The following is a 23,019-nucleotide window of genomic DNA, read 5'->3' on the forward strand; positions in this document are numbered from 1 at the left end:
GGGTGCGTGCTGCTTCATTTTGAAAGGGTTAATGACAACTTGTTGCACCCTTTCCCCAGTATGTATACAAAATTCCAGAAATTATTAAAACCTGACATAAACAGCCTTCCAACTCCAGCCTTGCCAGTATTAAATCTTCCACAAGGTGTCCTGCCTACTTCTTTCTGCAAAGCACGGCATTGACTAGAAGCCCCCTTGCTTTCTTGTGACCCTCCTTCCACCCCCTTCCAGCTTACTTGCAAAATGACCAACAGTAAGATTTTAGCTTACACTTGAAGACCCGGTGACGCAGTCACAGATGGCAATCTGTGCATGACAAACTCCCCTGATGGCTTTTTCCTGGCCAGGGGCGCAGGGAGGAATAAAAAGCTTAAGATGTAAAGTGGAGAGATGAAGGTCCTCATGACATCAGGGAGAACATCTTTGTAAGACAGCACTATTTCCTCATTCATATTTTGGGGGTCTATTTAATTTCCCCAGCCTGATTATATTACTGGGAAAAATACATAGGAAACCATGGGTCTTTATGAAATTACAGAAACAATTCTGGGAAGCCATCTTTTTAAAAGGGATCCACAATTTAATGTGAGACAGATTTATTCAGTGGATTGGATATTATACTGCTCCCTAAAGGCACAGGCTGTTACTAATATTAGATCAGATTACATTGTTAAGTCACTGCTGCTGCTGTTTTTACTAGGAAATACTTCATTTTCTTAAACTGGGGAGGTAGCATTATCTGATTAAACTTATTTTTTTGTTTTAATGCTAGGTAAAAAACTTCATACGTGCTCCCATTACCCTCATGTTTATTAATACAGATACATTAAACAAGTAAACGACGAAGGTGGCATGGGCATAAATATCAATAGAGAAGCCTCCCCAGCTAGCAGAAAACGTAACAGCTGGGACCAGTCATGCTGGTGAAACAGGCACTGAGCAGCAGTTCCTCACTACAGCAAAGACAGAGACATGCCTTATACTCGACAGCTGGATCTCCAAATAGCACATTCTACCCCCAAAATTAGATAAAGGTTAAGGACAAGATAGGAGGCACTAACAGCTAAGTACTTTCAAAAGCTAAAAACAACAACCTAGTCACCACGTAAGCACAAAGAACTCAAAAACTCATGGGGATGGAGATCACTCAGGCCAGTGTGCAAATATGCTGTTATGGTCTGACACTGCTGCAAATAACAACTTTCACTAAGAAAATGCACTAATTTGGTCAGATAAGCACAGTAAAACTTCAGTCCGGCACAAGCTAAGTACGGCCCAGCTTAGGCACGTCCCACTGAAAGATCCTCAAGTTTTTAAACCGTGTTGAACATGAGCGTTATCTCCCATCAGAGTTCAATTGATTCATTCCCTCTGTCTCAATGAGGTAGGACAACAGAGGAAAACAAAATTAAGGCTATCATCAGGGAAAATCTTAATACATTACCAAGTGGATTAACTGGAACAATCTTACCTTCCTGCAGAAGGAAGGACAATGCCTAATGCAGTGGTGGTGCAAGAATAATCCTAACTATCAGTACATCGTTGCCGCTAGCATTTTTTTTGCAAGTTCTTTTACCAAGGCTGTCCTCTTGATTGCAGTGTGGGAAATGAAGTATACCACTGCAACCATTTGCAAATTACTCTCCAGAATGAGCAATACTTTATACAAAAGGTTGAGATCAGTGTTGTCATAGTTTGGGCAGAACTGCCCACCGGGTGACCGACAGATGCTCCCCCTCTCTCTCTTCAAAGAGAGAGGCAGAGGAGGGAAAGAGACACTTAGGAGTTTAGAAGGAACTAAACTACTTTAATGAAATTTTAATAATAAAATAAAAAAAAAATAATGAAACGTATACAAAACAGTGTCAGGCTCCCAGGATGACCATCACCTCACCGGCTGGCACGGGGGAAGTCCCAGACTGGACTCAGTGACGGACAGGAACTGGATTCCAGATCTGGATTCAGGATCAGGTTCAAAGGCAGATGAACAGAGTCCTCCTCAGACACCAGCCATTGAAGAAAGAGGGTTGACCCTTTGATCCCTCAGCTTTTATATTGAGCATGAGGCAGATGGGATGGAATTTGGTCAGTTTTGGGTCACCTGTCTTGTCCACTCCTCCCCGCAGGTGGGACTCCTACGCATTTCCTCTTCCGACCCTCCAACAGGGCCAACAACAAAGTTGTCTGACCTTGGGTTTTATAGCAATAAGTTTAAGCAGGAGCCTCTCTGCATACCATTCCTTGGCATCAACTATAAACACAGGTCTTATCACTCTAAGAGCAAACAGTTTCTGCACAATATGCTGTTATTTTCAGTAGTTAGAAGAGGCCCAGCTAAGAAGTAAAGTTACTGCACAAAATTGGTCCTGTTTTACCTCAAACCAGGACAAGTGTTCTGCATGAATATTCATCCATTAAAAAAAAAAAACTGTCAAGCCAGGACTGATTACTTAGTCTGTATATGCAAAGCTAGATACTCCTTGCAGATGTTACTGTACCTACGACGAAGAGCGCAATAGTTTATTTTCACAGACAGGCATTTGAACTAATTATATTCACTGCTCTGAAAATTTGCAGGCTGGTTTCTTCAGGCTGTAAATGCTTAAGAAACCCAAATACTGCCAGAATATGTATTAGACAATTACAGAAGCTGTTCAATAGATCAAGACAAAAAAGAGCACAGCATAGATCTTCATAAACTGACTTCCTCTAGCATATCATTAACATCTGCAAAGTCTAATTCATTGGAATTATCTCCAATTACCAGTCCCTAAACGCATTACCGTCATTCTATCTCAGCACACTCTGTTAAAGTAAGCTTTTGAAAGCATCCATAGAATTTTGTTCACCCTCCAATAAAGATGGAGAAGTTAGGTTTTGGCCGGATTTTACAAACTCTGAGGAAATAATTACTCCCTCAGAGAAAAGACCAAAACAACGCAGAAGAGGGCTTCTCACATTTCAGATTCTCCAAAGGGTTTGTAAACAACTATATATAACTGGTTATATCATCTTGCACTAAATAGTCTCATTTTGCCTTCTTTGAGTGGACTCACAGATCAACTGGTCCATCAGCACTATGATAGCTTGGTAATAAGCAACCATTTACAGCCTAACCTGCAGTTTGATTGCACTGATTCAGCGCAATTGCTGGAAACGGTCTCTTGTCAGCGTAAAGGAGAGAGATCCCTTCCCTTCAGCCTCTTCCCCACCCCAGCTTTGCACAGCTTCCCTCCATCTGAGCCAAGTAAAACATTCTAACATCCTCTGATGAGGTGTTAAATGGAGCTGACTGCTATTGTATTGAAAGAAAGGAATAAAGGTGTTTAGAGATAATTTTTTATTTCTTACTTACTTCCTCCCTGGCATCCAAGGAGGACTGCCTCCTTCTAATGCAACCCCGCTGCAGAGGGTGCGGTAAAAGAGCTGCTTCTCAGCCCCGTGACCTCAAGCCTTCGACACATTAGGTAGTGCTGATAGAGGAAACAGCTATAGGTTAGAGCAGCAGCTTTATGGTGCAGCACCTTTGGTAAACAAATACCTTCAGTCCCTCCCTTTTGAAGCACAAGTGATTACAAATTAGTGTTGTGAAAGCACACGTCATAAAAAGTATAGCTAGAGCACTCCAGCAGATCCCTGCTCCAGTTTTTCACACCGTCCCAAATACCAGCGTGACAGACATGTTTATGTTCATTGCCATGAAGTGTAGCTATTTGATTTAGTTTCTGAATTATTTAAATAAACATTTGAACTGGCCTAGCAGTGATGCATAGCCCATACATTTTAAGGAAGGTGTAAGATAAAGAACCAAAATTAAGAATCCCCTTTGAACACAAATAATTAATAAAATTAATATATCTTAAGAATACCAGAGGAATACTGTTCAGCGAACAATATGGATGCATCAACGCTTAGAAGTGTTGCATTACCACACTGATTTCAGACCGTATCTACAACATTTAGCAACACAATACAGCAAGAACTTCCACAAACAGTACTTTAAGCAAAGTAGGTGAAACATAACATTTAAGAGTTACACCTTCTGGGAGCAAGAAATACAGGTAAGGAACAGACAGCACTTTGGCGAATATGGTGTGTTTACAAACCAACCGTTTTAGAAAATTTTAGTGCAAGTAATATGATTTAGACAGCTGGTTTATAAGCAGCCCTGTAGAAAGCTGGTGGCCATGTTTAAAAGCAGTTTGATCAGGACATATTTTGATTTTGGACTATGAACGAATGCTATTTTAGTAATGTGTTTTGCCAAGCTGTAACCCTGTTAGAACTGGCAGGATAAGATATTTACTGACACACACACTAAAATAATAAGAGGCAGTTGGACTCGATACATAGAGACCTGCTAGCAGGGAAATATTTAGAGGACACAGACCTCTTCCATTTGTGACTTTGTAGAACTATGAAACACTTGGCAAAGTCTTGTCAGAATATGGCATTTTTACCTAATTTGGGAATGACTGTCAGCCACTCTCCTCTGATAGGATGCACAAGCTCCAGCATCCATGCCACTTTAACAGCATACCTCTGGACCACTGGATGAGTCTTGCAGCAGTTCTGTACCAAAGCTGAAGCGCTCTTACAGTCTGCTGTCATATCAGTGCAATCACTACAGCAGTTTTTACAACCGACAGTCACCTTCAGCAGGTGAAAATCAAAGTAAAGACATCTCTCAGTCTAGGTTGCGTCCTGCCACATTCAGTCAATTTGATCATGCTCTGCCAGTTCCTCAACTCTTCCTATATGCTTGCTACAAAATATACCGCTGCCATCTTTCAAGAGAAGTTTTACATATGACCTCAGGAATCCTTTAGGGACAAAGCTGCACTGTAATATGGTGGGGGGCAGATCTCATGCACGCAACTAAGCATTATCATATGCTTTAGAGCATAGATCTATGCCCCTTTAAATCCCCACAGAGACATTTTCCAGGGGCAGAGTGGTTAAGAGGAATCAGTATAATGGTTTCATCAGCTGCACTATAACTTTTGGTACAAGCCAGCCGGGGCTGCCACGAGCAGGCCATACAGGCAGTAGAAATGCTAACCTACATGTAAGTAGCCTGAATACTGGTTGGCCTTATCTGTTATCCCACCCTTGCAAAAAACAGCAAATGCTGTTTGAAGAGCATCAAGCCTCTCGCAAGCATTTTCTGATGGAGGTTACTATGAGATATACAGCTTTAAATTACCTAAAACATTCTCAGCGAATCAATCTTACACACGCTAAAGCATCTTTTCTTGAATGTTCATAAGGAAAAAATACTGTTATATGTAGTTTCTACTGAACTAGGCAGGCTTTTTGTGGTATGCAGAGAGTTTCTTAGCTTAAAAAGGGTATTTGACACCAACATTAATTTAGTTGAAAGATTCAAAATGATTGCACTTGAGTCATTTCTAGATGCAGGGTTGCTGGCACAAAGAACACGGTAATGAGAAGGTCAGCCTATACAAGCAAGATTGATTGTTTAGAAAACAAAGCTAATCTAGTGGTTGTTTCTTTATGCACAGCTAATTGCATACCAGCTAGAGTACCTTTCGAGATCATTCTCAGAGGCAGAATGAATTTGTGGTCAGATAATATCACAGGTATTTCTGTAGGTAGGTAGAGCTGCATGTAATACTTACAGGCACTGAAAGCAGATACGAGAAGAGCAGGACAATGAGGGAAACGCCAGAATTTCAGTACACAGAATGGCGTGATGCTGAAGTGCAACAGCTGAGTTGGAAGGTTATCCTACTAAGGCACTGAATGTCCTCAGAAACGCATCGGATCCTCTACTCAGAAGCACATTCACTAGAGTCGTGAATAAGCAATAATTTTTCTCATCCTATTAACCTAGATAGACCCTGAAGTCTCAAGCCAAGTGGGAATTCAGTTGGGAGATAGGGACAAAAGTAGCAACCTCAACACCTGACAAAACAGGTTTGGGTTTGTGCCTTTATTGTTTAAAAAGACACCAAAAGACACATGCAGTTCGTGCAAACCATCTTCAGAGGAAGGAAAATAAAAGGGAGTCTATAGTCTATATGAGTATAGTTTCAATGTAAATAACAGCTACAACTTAAATTCAGGACCCCAAAACTGATGAAGTGAATATAGATGAAGACTTTGAACATCACCTTTTCATTTTTTAAAATGTATACCAACTACAGCTTGAAGAGTAGCAAGTGAAATTTGTTGAGTGTTGATTTCAAGGATAAAGAGGAACACCAATGTCTTGCTTGGGGATATCTTTATAATTAGTCTAACATGCACCTAACATTATTAAGGGACCTCCTATCTCAGAGGTTGTGGCACCATTCACAGAATGTATCAGAGGAAGATATGACCAAATTGAGAACTGATCAATGAATGTTTGAACAGTTTGACAGGAGCCTTCTCTAAACTATTAGACCATTCTTGAGTAATAACACACAGCAATAGTGTGGGCTTCATGATGACAGTTAAATAGCTCTCCATTCATCTTCTGTAATCCACACACCTTTATTACGCTTTGTAAAGACTGCAGTTGCACCACTGACTTTTCCTCCTCTTGCTCCACTCACATTCAGTCTTGCTTCACCTCTGCTGCTCTGCTTGCATGGTAGAAAACATACTGGTACAAGATTTTTTAGCCTCTGCTCTTCGATCTAGTTTAATCTTTGTGGTTCAGCAGAATCTGTTGAGAACATGCGTGCTGCAAGCTAGTGGATTCAGCTCTTTGCTTTAAGCTTGCATTGCTTTCTGTTCTCTGATCCTCAAAGAATAATGGATGCAGTCTTCTTGCTGCTCCTCAGGAAAGCTGAGCCTGACCTTACAGTATTCTAGATGTTACATTTCCAGCTCCCTGATCTGTCACTTCTGATCAACTGTTGGTGGCTTCTACTTGCTATAATATACTAATTTCTCCACTTTCAAAACTGACTTGATGTTCATCTTCTAGGAGATGACAACTGCCCACAGCAGCAACCCAAGCAAGAAACACTGCTAATCACACCCAGAGGTCAGATAAAGTATGATGTGAGCACATATGCACCTAGTTGAAGCTACTAGGTGTTTTTGAGTGGATAACTTTCAGAAAGGGATGTTTTATTTTTGTAGTACGGAAGAAATCATGGGCTTACATTGTGGAGGAAAACAGAAGGACAGTCATAATTCCTAAAAGAAAGGGATGAGTTGAAGTTGCAAAACCAAAGTCAAGTACTTGAATGAATACTGCATAATATTACCTAATCTCATCTTTTCAAAAGAGTTTTAGGTCCTCAGACTATTTCTTTAAAGAACTGCTCTACTTATAACTGAATACTTTCTCTTATCAGTTTATTCTGGTACAAGATAGCAGCTTGGCTTCCAACCCAGTTCCCATGAAGACAGTTAACACTTATAAGGATTCCTTTCTCTAACATCAGAACTAGCTAAATCCACTTATCACACATAGAGTTGATAAGAGATAGCACATTTGCCCCTGAATTATTTTGCTGCTTTGGGCTGGTTCCCTCACTGTTTGCAGGTGTTTATAGGCAACAGTTTGTTGGAATTATCAAACTTGGTAAAGTTATTCCTTAACCTGAATGACATATACTCGGCTAAGTCCTTGAAGAGCAGACAAAAAGTTGTTACCTTGATATAGTGATATACATATTAGTCCTAAGTATTTGAAGTGTTACACCTGTTTAATGTATACAGCGGTTAAGAGCAGGCAAACCAAAATATCAAGTGAACGAGGCTTTGAGCCACTGGCAGAGTAATAATCCAGGTCAGACTATGGTGACATTAATTTTGTCTAGAATTTCTAAAGAGCCTCTTGCAAGCACTTTGGCATAGTGGATGGCTTGTTATAGGCCTCCTCTGGTTTCAGTTAGAGACTTAGAATCAATTCTAGACAACTGGAATTGCCCAAATTTGGTCACTCAAGAAGTCTTCCAGGAAAAATCCTACTCAAACAGAGGATGGTTTTAATAACTTAGCAGTTATGTAGGATTTCACAGGTCTTATTAATGGGCAGTAGTAGGTGCCATGCACCCCTGTATTAAGGCTGTGTCAACCTTAGATGAAACCCCCATAGAAGTGGGTAGGACACTCAGATGGACTTAGAGAACACCACACCAACTTCCACATCTTTTGCTATGAAGAGTAGCCAACTCCAAACAAGTAGTTCTAAGTAGGGTTTCAGGAGTATTCTAGTGTTGGTCCAGAAGTGTCATCAGCTCAGGCTTACTGAACAGAGGTTTGCAAAGTCAAATAAAAAAATATAATAAACTGGAAATATTTACTCAAACACTGTTCCTGCTAACTGGAGAAGGGATTATACATTTTTCAGAAAGACCTGTGGATTATAGCAGAGAAGCAAAATACAAGTCAGTATCCTGTTGAAAGTAGATATTCTTAATTTTTTTTTGTCCTAGTGTTCCAATAGAGGTGATCCTCACCTCATATGACTAATGATTCCTTATAGGGCACAGCAACATTCAACTTGAACACTTCAGTGAGCAAAGCATGCTACCCATAAACAGATTGAGGAAATAAGAGAAAGGACAAGAGCCAGAAAACACGACTACAAGTCTGAAGGGCATGTAATTATTCTACTTATTTAAACAAAGTAAGGCTTGACAGTAGGTTTCAAATGCGATTTCTCCTTCGTCAGAGGAGTAATGATTGGCCCAGGAAGATTATAACCAGGATTATAGCATATTCTCTACACATTATCAGTAACAGAAGTGTTAGTATCCATCATAAGACAGACAAAAAGCAGGTTCACTCCTTCCTTGGCTCTTGACTTTCTCATGGCTCTACAAGCTGAGGTTGCTCAATTCTTGCATCTTCAATTGTGAGCACACATGCAGTTCAGTTGCCTTGCTGCCAAGTCACACAAGGGCACAGACATTTACATGTCTGGTTTTGCGTCTTCGCAATATCACAGGAAGCTGAGGAAGAAAACTATTCGGTTCTTGTACCATGTGAACAAGAAAGTACATTTAGTATTTGACTAACAAAGATCTTAAAGTTGAGGCAAGTTACTGGTCAACACGTGGAGATATTTGACATTTTATATTTTAGTCACTTGTCAGAGGGAGGAAGCCCTCAGGGTGAAAAATTTCATGGTTGTTGAAGCCTATTTTAATGAAAAGCGTAACTTGTCCTTCTGGGCTGTATTTTATTTTGGCAGCTTTACTGAGAATGCTGTGCTTAGTCATTTTACTTTTCCAATTACAGTACCAGCTTATGCAATAAACTAATGTGTTTACTGTTTGAACAATCACCTGCCAGATCCAGATTTTTGGGAGGCATAAGATTTGATTAAAGCAATGAGCAGTTAAGCATAACAGACTTAAATGTTTTAGCTTTAAAGAGCCTAAATAGACTTGAAATATCTTAATCTTGCTTTGTGTAGCAGTCGAGATTTAACAAAACAGGGTACCACATCCCTGTTATCTAAGTGAAATGCATTTATTATCCTGCAAGAGCTTTAGGTTTTTGTTCTTCCAGCAGCAAATTTCTAAGTTTGACATATTTCCTCTATAGTATTTCTGCAAAATAAATGGGCAGACTTTTGACCCATGAACATCTCTGGAGGACTGATCACCATATAGTAAACCAGCCATAGTTCAAATGGTCACTTCCATTTTGTTTTAAACCTTTATTTAAGCCAAAAGGTACTTAAATTTCTAAGTTGCAATTCCACATTAAAACAGGCATGATTACTATCCTTAGCTTGCATTCTGGTTTTCAATCAAGGTGCAGTGAGTTTAAGTCAACTTAATTGGTGTAGACAGTTAGGGAATAACAAGTTATTGCTCTACTAGGGGAAAAAAAAAAAAAAAACAAACCACACTGCAGGAAAAGAATTCATGGGGTGTCTGTAAAGTTCTTCCAACTTAAACACACTGCCGTTTGCATTGACTACAGATAACCCAAAAAAGTTTTGACTACAAAAACTTTCTCAGCTCACCTTCCTTTGGTATTTAGCATGCCTTTCCTCACCACTCATCATACATGAAGTCTAGAGAAACAGGTTGAATACAAAATGTGCAACTATATCCTATATTTTCCCCAGTGAAAGAACACTTCTTCTGTAACAATAAGCTTCAACCAGGCTTAAACCTTCACTGACACAGGGCGCAAAACTCCACAAATAAAGTGTTATCAGCCTTCAAAACATGGAACTGAAATTAGCATAGACACAAGTTTCCCACTTTCAGTATGAAATGTTAATTCCTCCTGAAGAAAATAGGGCAATCAAAACAGACTCCAGTTTACTCTGGGGTAACATACCCAGCCATCTGGGTAGGATCATGAGTGGCCTGATCCCAGATTTCTTTGTGGGACAGCAAATAAACTTAACACATATACATATGTGCCTTCTCACATGCTTTCCATTAAAGACTCCCTTCCATGAGGAGCACATATTACTACCATTTGCTGTGATTAAGCTGGTTTCAGAAGTGTTGGCAGTTATACATTAAATCCATACTCCATATCCCACTAGATCACAAACAGGGACACTTGGCTGTCACTTTGGATACACACCCCGCCACCCCCATCACGCTGTGAGTGAAACTGCACTTCACTAATAAGAAAAGCTACCCAGCCTTTCAGGCTTTCCCTGCACAATCTACAGTTTGAATTCCACTTATAAGTCTGGGGAATGCAGATCTAACATTATACTACGAGCCCAAATATAAACAATTTGCAATGTATTCATTGGACACATAAAACTTCTATATTTTCATTCTTTCCTGCAAGGTTGGAAGGGTGACAACATTATTACAAGCCTAAACCCTTTCAGATACAAAAAGACAGACTTATGTGGCTTTAGTCCTAGCTGCTCCCATCAAACAACTTAGAGCTACAGTGTGTCCTGAGAGGCTAATAAATTAATGAAGGAAAGTTCTGGACTTCTGCTTGCTTTGTCAGATACGATGGAGCCGAGAAGCTTCCAGCCTTGGCTTCCTGGTTTGCTCTCAGTCTAGTCCAAGATTTTAAAAATTTCTTCAGTGAATGCAAGTATTGGCCAGTATTCTTATTTTTATTTGAGAAGATATCACTATTACCTAGAAAATTAAAAAGGAAGTTATTTAATCCCTCATCAACCATAAGTAAGAAAAAGCATTATAATAACACTAACATAACCACACAATGTAAGAATTCTAAAGAATGCTGGACAGTCACTGAAGGAAAAATAAGGGACCCATTTTTATTTGTCACTGGCAGCTTCCACTCATTTTCCAAGTTACAGGTAGATGCAAAATTAATGAACTGGATGCTGCTACTGAAGATAAACAACATGTTGCTTTCATTTGCACAGTACTTCCACCTTGACCACACTAATTTAGATGCAAGATGGACAGTATATTGCATGGTGGAAGTATTATCAATACAAGTCGAAGTATTTAAATACATCAACATTAGACTCTGCCCTTAAAGAGTATACCATTAGCATTAAAGCTCAAGGAACTATTACCAACACCTCTCTGAAAACACCTCTAGTTCAGACTTTTTTTCAGCTACAGAGCAGTTTTATGAAGAATGCTTGAACCACAGAACTGCAGCAGCTTTCTTATCCCATTTCCTAGAGGCAAGATCTCCAAATCATTTGGACTGTAGCAATTTCTGCATGTAACACTGAAGTCTTATTCCCTGCTTCCTTGAATTTGTCTTTTGTAAGCTATGGAATATATATTCAGTGTTAACACAGCAATTACTATGTAGGGAATTAACGCTTTCTCTAGTAGGGATGTTTGACCATGGCCCACTTACCAGCCGATGGCTTTTTCAGTGAGAAATCCCCTAAAACTTCAAAGATTGGCAAAAGCCATCAGGGACACATCAATTACTAAACTCCCAGTGGGCAGAATGAGGTTGTGATCCACAACTACGGCAACTTGTTGTAAAGTTCACTGCAGGATCCTGAAAATGAGATATTTAGAAATACCTACACAGGCTCCTTACAAAGCCACCCAGTGAGACTGTTGACCAAAAGCTTCTGAAAGCTATTATTGTACCAATGATAAATTTAAGCATTCATTAAAACCAGTTATTCAGTAACCAGTCTTAACACAGAACTAGAACTGATCTCTTGGAAAAAGTGTTAATTTGGGAGCATAGTTAATGAGCAAGAGAAAGCTGGTAAGTGCATTTAAGTGAAATACTGTACAGTGTTGGGCTGCAAGAATGAGCTGAAAGTTTGTAGTCTGGTGAACATGTATGTTTAGTAGTTTGCAGTTATTGAGCACTGGGTTGTTTTTTGTTTGTTTTGTTGGTTTTGTGTGTGTGTGTGTGTGTGTGTGTGTGTAAGTGTAGCTTTCCATGAAGTGGTTTGTGCAGAGGTATGAAGATGCAGAGAATCTGTTCAAGGAATACAGAGTCAAGTTTATACTGAACATCCCTGAAACACATTAGGCTTTATGTAGACAAAGTGATATTAATTAGATCTAGCCATGAACAGGCCAAGAATACCCTGAGACAGTAGTATTTACCTTAAGTCATTACACCAAAACTATTACTTGCCCACAAGTATATTAATAGAACGGTTTAGGTTGGAAGGGACCTTGAAGATCATCTAGTTCCAACCCCCCTGCCATGGGCAGATACACCCCCCAGTAGACCAGGTTGCTCAAAGCCCCATCCAGCCTGGCCTTGAACACCTCCAGGGATGAGGCAGCCACAGCATCTCTGGGCAACCTGTTCCAGTGCCTCACCACCCTCAGAGTGAAAAATTTCTTGCTAGTATCATTCTAAATCTCCCCTCCTCCAGTGTGAAGCCATTCCCCCTCCTCCTATCACTACATGCCCTTGTAAAATAGTCCCTCTCCAGCTTTCTTGTAGGCCCCTTTGAGATACTGGCAAGATGCTATAAGGTTTCCCCAGAGTCTTCTCCATGCTGAACAACCCCAACTCTCTCCGCCTGTCTTCATAGGAGAGGTGCTCCAGCCCTCGAATCATTTTCATGGCCCTCCTCTGGACCTGCTCCAACAAGTCCATGTCCTTATGTTTGGGGCTCCATAGCTGGACACAGTACTCCAGGTGGGGTCTCACCACAGTGGAGTGGAGGGGCAGAATCACCTTCCTCACTCTGCTGGCCACACTGTGGGTGATGCAGCCCAGGATGTGGTTGGCCTTCTGGACCATAAGCTGTTCCTAACCAGTTAAAGAATTACTAACAATTTAATATCAATCCCACTAGATGAATAGGCATCTATGGAAGATGCGAGTATAAGATTCACTGGATGGGAACTCAACCTTTTATATACTGCTTAACTGGGGACTAGTACACAGTTGAGAGGCCATCATAGACAGACTTTTATCTAGCACTCCAGTCGAGCTCATATACATACAAAGATTAGAGATCCCACTACTACTATAGGGTCAAAAGGCTTATTTTCAAATGGCATCCTGAATTGTCACACAGACAATCTCAGACTGGATACATAGAATCATAGAATCAGTGAGGTTGGAAGGGACCTTTAAGATCATCAAGTCCAACCATTAACCTACCCTGATAAAAACACCACCACTCCTAAACCATGTCCCTAAGCACCTCATCTACCCTTTTTTTAAACACCTCCAGGGATGGTGAATCCACCACCTCTCTGGGCAGCTTATTCCAATGTTTAATAACCCTTTCAGTGAAAAAAATGCTTCCTAAATTGGAAAGGTGATTTGAAAGCAAAGCAGCAAAAAAAAAAAAAAGCTCCAAGGCCAGCAATAATTGTAGGAGCATGAAGGGTACAGATAACTGTCATATCTCTCCCATTTTCAGTCCATTGAAAGAGCTAAGTGTTTTGACTTTAAGGCTGTGACAACCAATACAAATGGCAGCAGGAGCCACAGAAGTGCTACGTTGGAAACAACCAGGATAACTCCTGCTCTGAGAAGTGTAAGCCTTTTCCCTCTCTACACCAAAGTCTGGAGCAGAACAAGAGCCAAGAAAAAGAACAAGAACAAACCTACACCATGAGCTGATTCCCCCAGATACATTTCAGACAGCAAACAGGACATGTGCACTAGATGTGTTAGTGTTAAAGCAAGTTGTTCATTTGTTTTGGGTTATTTTTTGAACTCTTGGGAGTTAGCTGGCCAGCCACACTACTCTAAGGAGCAATAGTTCAGACTGTCAAATCACTCCTCTGGGAATACCCAGAGCCAGACTGCACAGGCCAGTATACTTGCTCAGATATTCCCCTCGTAAAAGGGGAGGAGTATTTTTTTACCCTGCAAGCATACCTTCTCCCTTCCCCACAAAAAAAAAAAAAAAACACCCCAAACCAAACAAAACAAAAAACCACAAAAACAAAAGCCTGAAGCTGTTGTTACCTGGAAGCAAGAGATCCAGCATCAAGACTAATTTAAATAGTTGATTCCTGTTCCTCCTATTTGTACTCCCATAAGATTGATAAGCAACTTGTAGGTTAAACAGCACTCAGATTAAGTGTATTCTGGAAGACTACTTGATGCATATAAGTGATGATAGGAAATTAAGTGGCATAGAAATCTGACTGTTCTGTAGTCATCGCTTGTTGGGTTAAGCCACTGGTTTCTGGATGTGGTCCAGGAAGACTGATCATATATTCAAGGACAGAATGAACAAGATAAGCGTGACATGCAGTTGTGCTTTTGCAAAAAGAGTGCTTTGGGTTCAGCCCCCAGTTTAGATCATTTATTTATCTGGCACCAAAGGGTGATAATGGCTTGTTTTCAAGTCTCCAAAATAAATGAACTATACTGCATGCAGAAGTAGTCCAGGCCAGCCAGCAGAGGATAGAAAATATGCAGGGTCAGCATAACACTGGTTTAAATTTCAGCTACAAAAACATTAGAGCTCTCATTTAAAACAAGATGAGGAAACTAGGTTCTCTCTCCACTCTGCTTACAGCGCCAGTCTTGATCTCCCCAGAACATGGATAAAATCCACCTCAATTTAGCAAAACAATTCAGGGGTTGTGTTTTCCGGCTGCTGTTTACACACTGCTAAGATTTTTAAAAGTATCTTCAGTCTATTCCTGAGAGCTAAGTTTTGTTTACCTCCTACCCTTTTATGCCTTGCTACATGAGTAGCAGCTATTGATTGACAATTTCAGGCTTGCATGGAAAGTATGTGTCAGTCCACTTCCAGAACACCTCAGGCCCCCAGATTAGTCAGTCTTCATATAACACTGCAAGAGACAGGTAGCGAAGCCTAAAATGTCCTAAAGCTAGAGACTATAGTTTAACAGTCTATATCCTTCATAGATGGGAGTCCTAGAAAGGAAGTCTTCCTCAGCTTTAATTTGGTTTTAAGAGTAGTCTTAGTTGTCTGTGTTGTGGAGACTAACTTCCCATCACCTATACATTGAGATTCATGTTCGAGCAGACTACGTGCCAGTAAGAGCCAAGCCAAGGTTAGAAGCAGCTCCTAAGCTAAACCAAGCCTTGTGTCCTGATGCTTGCCAGAGTCGCTTGCCAAGAGCAAGTTTGATGAGAAAAACCTGGCTGCTTCTCCCAAGTTGTTATAATGCAGTATGCCACTTGCAGTCTAAATGACTTTACAGCACTCATTGGAAATACCCGTGCTAAGGGGCTTTAGTTAAGCTACTGTGTGCCAGTTTCCCTAAGATGGCAGTTCACAGCACACAAACCACTCCGTGACTCAGACACTGCAGTGCTCCGAATCCATTGCTGAGATGCCTGAAGTTCAGCTTTTAACTTGAGGCAAATTCAGTCTCCAGCAACTCTATCAGAGGTCTAGATTTAATAGCATGAACTCAGCTCTTTTTCATGCAGAGTATCTTATTCCACTCAGAGGCGTGAACTGTGATACAGAAGCACAGCAGAATAACCAGTTTATTCAAGACAGTGACTATTCTGTGCTAGGATTCAAGAAACTCTCATAGTTCCAGTGGAGTACATCATATCCTTTACCAGTGGAAGTTTTGGGTGGTTACTCTGAGTAGGGCTGTGACCCAAATGCAAGATGTGCGGGTAACTGATAAGCTGCTGACCACAAAACAGTCACCTGACCAGCAGCAGCTTACCAAAAGCACGTAAAGTCTTCACTTCACAACACAGAGCTCCACAGCTTAACACTGTCTGCTTCTAGGCTTGGTTTCTGGGCTGCCTGGAAGGTGACTCTCAAACAAACACCAGCTATCTGTCAAGCTACACATATGGCATCACTCATCCTGACAGCAGGCATTCTGCTTCAGCTTTCTGGCAACTGGATTTGCCAGAGTAATTTGTATTTTCTGCTTCTGTATGGCAACTGAAATACACAGCTCTGCTAGAGGGTTTATCAGACTCATTAAAGCAGTTACTAGGCAGGAGGAATGCTCTGCTTAGGATAAGTATTGTTTCAAACACTCATATCAATTTAGCACTGGTATATTAAGCCAAGTGACAATCATTGCACTCTGTATTCCCCAAGTTAACCACACAGTCAAATGGAAGCTGTTAAGTAAGGCTGACAAGGGGCTGCAAGTTGAAGGACAGAATAGTTATCAAGTCAGTTAAGCCTTCTCTAACAGAAACAACAGCACACAAGGCATTGTCAACCTAGTTTTGGCGAATCTTATGCCTATAGATGGAATAGGTCACAGCCCAGGATCTTGCAAGTATTACAGGCAAAGGTCACGAGACTGACCCTCGCAAAACTAAAATGCAGCACAGTTCTTCATGTTACCAATTACTGTGCAAGCTGCCAAAGCTTCCCCTCCATCACTTGACAGCCTCATTGCTTCCACAGCAGCTCTCCTAGCTGATCACTTGGGAAGCCCCATTTCAACTCAAGTAGCTTTGCCTCTGTTCAGCGTGCTTTCACACTAACCACCACGTTATACTCAGTTTGATGCGCAAGCAAAGCCTGTTTTTATCTCAAGCATGACACTGCTGCGCTTGTGCAGTTGCTCACACGCTACTTGATCATTTGATGCAAGTATTTTAGGTTGGCTTCTACTGGTAGGAGCAACATCAGAGGTACAGGCTGCTAGTTAAACTCAGAAAGAACTGCCAGTTGCAGCTTCTTGTGATGGGCAGTGTGAAAGGATTTCACTGCTTTTGCCTCACACACAGGCAGATGCCCACATACTGTGGGCAGAACTGGCTACCTACTCTAGGAATTGAAGCTTGAAGTCGTGAGTCATTCAGCTAAGAATGACAACAGTACACCACAGGCAGCATTTACCGGTTAAGCTAGACAAGATCAAATGCTACAGTGTAAAGGAACTGTTTATTGCTTAAATCAGTGTCTGCTGAAAGTACAGAAGTGTTACATGCAGCTGTATTCACAACTGCAGGCATTATCTAGCAGCTAGTAGGTCATTTCAGCCATGAGCTTCCCACCTAGGCATTTATAAGATGCCTCTCAAAGCTTAAGCATCTTTTCTAAGCTACTCAGTTGGCACCACATTTTGACTTAAGAAGGTTTTTCAAACATTAGATGCAGTTTCACTAGTGAAATACTCCAATGTTAGTGTTCTCATAGCTTTTAGGAATGACCCATCTAAGACAAGTTTACACAGGGACGGAGGCAGAGTCCACACATTCCAGCCTCAGCACACAAGCAGAGCAATATTAAATTACCAAGACCTAACTTCCTAGCTGTCAGTGAATCCAGGACTGGAGTGAGTTTAAAGGTAATTAACCTCTGAGGTCACAGCCTTGTGAGACTGGTCCAAATTCAGCCTGCTTTCTCTAAGCTCCTCAGAGCCTATATTTCCACATGGCAGAATAAAGGCAGATGCTTCAGAAAGCTCCTCAAATAGGCTACACGTTTGCTTCGGTTTGAAAAATTTAGGTCACAGGTACTTCGACATAGAAGGATGTGTATTCTTCCAGTCAGAGTTACACCATGCTTTGTTGAAAGCCATGTAAATATTCCACTCATGTTGCCCAACTGAAAAGGGACATGGACAAAGTTTCACTTCATGAATTTTGTTGTAGCATGACACAGAAGGAGCAGGAGGTTCACCAGCCAAGTCAGTCTTCTAACCACCTTCTCGCCACTCATGAAGGACACCTCCAGCAGAAGCCATCCTCAGCTTAAGGCAGTACAACACAAGTGTATTTAAAGCAGACTGAACTGCTAAGACATTTCAGCTTGAGGGAGAGGCTTGCTTTCAATTACAAGCAGTCCTCATAACACCCAAACAAGATCACATCAGATATTGCTCATTCCTTTCTCAATGACAAACTCCCACAGAGCAGCAGGTTCCCGCAGGAGTTAACCCTCTTGCATAATGCATGTTATCTATAGAACCATATGTTTTCAATTTTACTGAATATGCCTCCATTGCACATAACTGAGTGCAAGAACTGCTATCATTTCCTTGCTCAGAGAGGCATGAGCCAACCCATGTAATATCAGAGGCTAGTTTACAAATAGCTAACTGAAATAGAAGTTGTTCCACTGATCCCATCCATTAGATAATGGAAATTGTTATTTTGTCATGAAAACTCCCATAAATACTCATTTTAATCTCATTAATACAGGAATGAAGCTCTCACTTCCAAGACAGCAGCTGCCACTACCTTTGACAGACACGGGAACTCATAGATGTTTTTGGGTTCCCCAGGGACTACTGGATGCAGCTTTAGAAGCTTAAGGTAGTATCAGTTTTTCAAACTTACAGTAAAAAGTACTTCCGGAAGCATCTATAGCCAGATTGTCAACTAAATACCTTAATCTTACCTGAAGCCCTTTTCCTTATTTAGGAAGGGAAAAATTAGGCCTGTTGAACATTTCATCAGTCCAGTATAATCATTAAACAAATGAAGCGAGGGAGACCTTATCTTTTGCAATATGGGTGTGGAAGAAGGCGGCATACACAAGCTGTGTCAGTGCAATCACATCAAGCAACCACTTCTGCCAGATATTTACAAAAAAGCCTGACTTCTAGAGGGAAACAAAGAATTCACCAGCTCTTTCTTTGAGCTCAACTGCCTGCTCAAGCTGTATTTCATTAAATATTTTAGTAGCACTGTCTGATCAAGGCAGTGGAACATGATGCAGGTCATACCAGAGCAGTTTTTACAGAGCAGTAAGGATACATGCTGTAACAATGCAATTTCTTCTCATGAATCCTCATAATGTTGCAGTTATCTGTCTGTGCTCTGCACTTACAGTGCTGCCTATCCCTGTAGGTCCACTTTTTGTAACACCTCTCCTTTCCTAAAGGAGAAATCGCCTCCTCTGTCCAACATTTAACATACTGCAATATCTTTCCTATCCTTTCCCGTTTGTAATTCACTGTATTAGCCAAGCTCTAGCAACATTGATTCACCCACTTCACCCAGTGCCAAGTCAGAGCCTTGGCTAGATCTCTTCCTCCCCTCCTTTTTTTCCCCCTCTATACAGAGAATAGTGGAGGCCAAGCACTACAATAGAAAACTGCCCCACAGAGAAAGTTTTTTCAAGGTCAACCACAGTTTCTGCACCTGCTAAAGGTACTAAATTAGGGCATCTTAAGAGCTGCACATCACTGGTAACATGATCTTAAGGAAAAATGCAGCTTTGATGGGAGATTTAAGAGTTAAGTGCTAAGTAATTTCTTCCCCCAGTACTCTCCCATTGCCATATCAGACTAGGTGAGACTCAAGTTTTATGGTAAAGCACTGAGATCAGGTTACAGATTAAATGTGGAATTATTCAAACAGCAGACCAGTGAAGTTTAATAGTCTGAAAAACTACACTAATTTCCATCTCTGGTCCCTTTGTTTAGTCCTCTTCCAGCATACTCACCACCCAATATAATCTCAAAGGGCATTCAGGCACCTCTTTCCTATCCCATCTTCACCTCATTAGGACTCAATATCCCAGACACCTCATTCAAGCTCCTCCAACCCCACTTTACTCATCCTACCATTCATTCCTCATCCCTTCCCAACCTCAGCAGTCCCACAGTTCCTTTGGCCTAATCCCTCACCATAAAGGTCAATCATTTCCAATTCCCACCTCTGCAGCCCCATATCTTCCTCACCTCACTCCCTCTCCTCATTTCTCATCCCTTTCCCCCCCTTCACAGCCTCATGACTCGCACACCCTAAAGCTTCCCAGCCCTTCCCCCCCTTCACAGCCTCATGACTCGCACACCCTAAAGCTTCCCAGCCCTTCCCCACCTTCACCAGCCCCTCGCCTCCCTCCGCCCCAGCCCTTCCCCACCTTCACCAGCCCCTCGCCTCCCTCCGCCCCAGCCCTTCCCCACCTTCACCAGCCCCTCGCCTCCCTCCGCCCCAGCCCTTCCCCACCTTCACCAGCCCCTCGCCTCCCTCCGCCCCAGCCCTTCCCCACCTTCACCAGCCCCTCGCCTCCCTCCGCCCCAGCCCTTCCCCACCTTCACCAGCCCCTCGCCTCCCTCCGCCCCAGCCCTTCCCCACCTTCACCAGCCCCTCGCCTCCCTCCGCCCCAGCCCTTCCCCACCTTCACCAGCCCCTCGCCTCCCTCCGCCCCAGCCCTTCCCCACCTTCACCAGCCCCTCGCCTCCCTCCGCCCCAGCCCTTCCCCACCTTCACCAGCCCCTCGCCTCCCTCCGCCCCAGCCCTTCCCCACCTTCACCAGCCCCTCGCCTCCCTCCGCCCCAGCCCTTCCCCACCTTCACCAGCCCCTCGCCTCCCTCCGCCCCAGCCCTTCCCCACCTTCACCAGCCCCTCGCCTCCCTCCGCCCCAGCCCTTCCCCACCTTCACCAGCCCCTCGCCTCCCTCCGCCCCAGCCCTTCCCCACCTTCACCAGCCCCTCGCCTCCCTCCGCCCCAGCCCTTCCCCACCTTCACCAGCCCCTCGCCTCCCTCCGCCCCAGCCCTTCCCCACCTTCACCAGCCCCTCGCCTCCCTCCGCCCCAGCCCTTCCCCACCTTCACCAGCCCCTCGCCTCCCTCCGCCCCAGCCCTTCCCCACCTTCACCAGCCCCTCGCCTCCCTCCGCCCCAGCCCTTCCCCACCTTCACCAGCCCCTCGCCTCCCTCCGCCCCAAACCCTTCCCCACCTTCACCAGCCCCTCGCCTCCCTCCGCCCCAGCCCTTCCCCACCTTCACCAGCCCCTCGCCTCCCTCCGCCCCAAACCCTTCCTTAACTTTAGCCCCTCGCCTCCCTCCGCCCCAAACCCTTCCTTAACTTTAGCCCCTCGCCTCCCTCCGCCCCAAACCCTTCCTTAACTTTAGCCCCTCGCCTCCCTCCGCCCCAAACCCTTCCTTAACTTTAGCCCCTCGCCTCCCTCCGCCCCAAACCCTTCCTTAACTTTAGCCCCTCGCCTCCCTCCGCCCCAAACCCTTCCTTAACTTTAGCCCCTCGCCTCCCTCCGCCCCAAACCCTTCCTCACCTTCACCAGCCCCATCTCCCTCGCCCCAAACCCTTCCTCACCTTCACCAGCCCCATCTCCCTCACCCCAAACCCTTCCTCACCTTCACCAGCCCCATCTCCCTCACCCCAAACCCTTCCTCACCTTCACCAGCCCCATCTCCCTCACCCCAAACCCTTCCTCACCTTCACCAGCCCCATCTCCCTCACCCCAAACCCTTCCTCACCTTCACCAGCCCCATCTCCCTCACCCCAAACCCTTCCTCACCTTCACCAGCCCCATCTCCCTCACCCCAAACCCTTCCTCACCTTCACCAGCCCCATCTCCCTCACCCCAAACCCTTCCTTAACTTTAGCCCCTCATCTCCCTCACCTCAAACCCTTCCTCACCTTCACCAGCCCCATCTCCCTCACCTCAAACCCTTCCTTAACTTTAGCCCCTCATCTCCCTCACCTCAAACCCTTCCTCACCTTCACCAGCCCCATCTCCCTCACCTCAAACCCTTCCTTAACTTTAGCCCCTCATCTCCCTCACCCCAAACCCTTCCTCACCTTCACCAGCCCCATCTCCCTCACCCCAAACCCTTCCTCACCTTCACCAGCCCCATCTCCCTCACCCCAAACCCTTCCTCACCTTCACCAGCCCCATCTCCCTCACCCCAAACCCTTCCTCACCTTCACCAGCCCCATCTCCCTCAGCCCAAACCTTCGCCCCACAACCCCCCTCCTCACTCCAGGTACCCCTCACAGCTCCGCTCCTCCCCCTCCCCCCCCGCTCGCCCATCCCCTTACCTGCCCCCGGGTCTCCCCCTGCACCCGGGACCTGCTCCGTGCGGCGGGGGAGGCGGCGGCGCCGGGAGGTGGCCGCAGCGGCCGGCGGGGAGGGTGGGTAGGGGGGGGGAAAAGGAGGGAGGGGTAAGGTCACTCACGGCGGCACGAGCGCGGCGGGCGACACCGGGCACCAGCGGCCGCTTTATACCGGGCTCCTCGGAAACCGTCTCCCGCTTCCGCTTCCGCCCCCTCCCCGCCCCCGCCCCCTCCCCGCGCCTGGGGTCATGAATATGCAGCGAGGGGGCGTGGCCCTGCGGCTGGCCGGGGGTGGGGGGGCTGTTGCTAGGGCGACGGGCGGGCGGGCTACGGGGGCGACGAGACGTCGCTGCAGGGGCGGGGGGCGCGGGGGGCGCGGGCGGCGGTGCTATCTGAGGGGAGGAGGGAGGGCAGCGGGTGGCTGCAGCGGGCGGTCAGGTGTAGCGGCCGTTCCCGCTGACCCGGGGGTTGAGGGAGAAGGACGAGGCCGCCGGAACCCATCCCCGGGGCCGAAGAGAGGGGCTTCCTGTCCGGAAAGGGAGCCTGAGGGCGGTTGGAGGCTGCCACCTGGTCTGCCCCCGCCGAGCCACCGGGTGTTTTCCACAGAAACTCGGCGGCGACATGGCAGGGAGCCCCGCTCCCCTCTCAGAAAAAAAGTTGTGCCAACTACACCTGCAAACTAACAGACTTGGAAAGCACAGGAGCGGGCACCCTTCCCTACCTGAGATACCGCAAACACGCCAGTCCTAAATTGTCAAAATTTCCCTTCATCATGAGGAAAAAGTAATACCTTTTCCTCAGGTTCAGCCACACACGAGGAGCCATCCCCGCCTGGGCTGCTCAACGCTCCACTGAAGGCCATGAGCCTCCTCTCCACACGCCTGGTCCATCCCCTGCTCTGTGCAGGGGCGCAATTAGCATTCTACATCTCATTATGTCACCTCTACGATATACA

At 44.4% G+C, this 23,019-nt stretch overlaps 1 protein-coding gene across 1 annotated transcript in view; it reads right to left on the reverse strand.

The window, feature by feature from the left end:
- Window positions 1-22,162, reverse strand: part of SLC45A4 (solute carrier family 45 member 4) — a 64,854-nt gene extending 42,692 nt beyond the window's left edge. Inside the window, exon 1 of the mRNA XM_082499611.1 lies at window positions 22,050-22,162. The gene's annotated coding sequence lies outside the window, so the exon portion shown is untranslated. The remainder of the gene's footprint in view (window positions 1-22,049) is intronic.
- Window positions 22,163-23,019: the final 857 nt, after the last annotated feature.

The sequence above is a fragment of the Vanellus vanellus genome, assembly GCF_965231255.1.
Source record: "Vanellus vanellus genome assembly, chromosome: 2".
In the NCBI taxonomy this organism is placed as follows: domain Eukaryota; kingdom Metazoa; phylum Chordata; class Aves; order Charadriiformes; family Charadriidae; genus Vanellus; species Vanellus vanellus.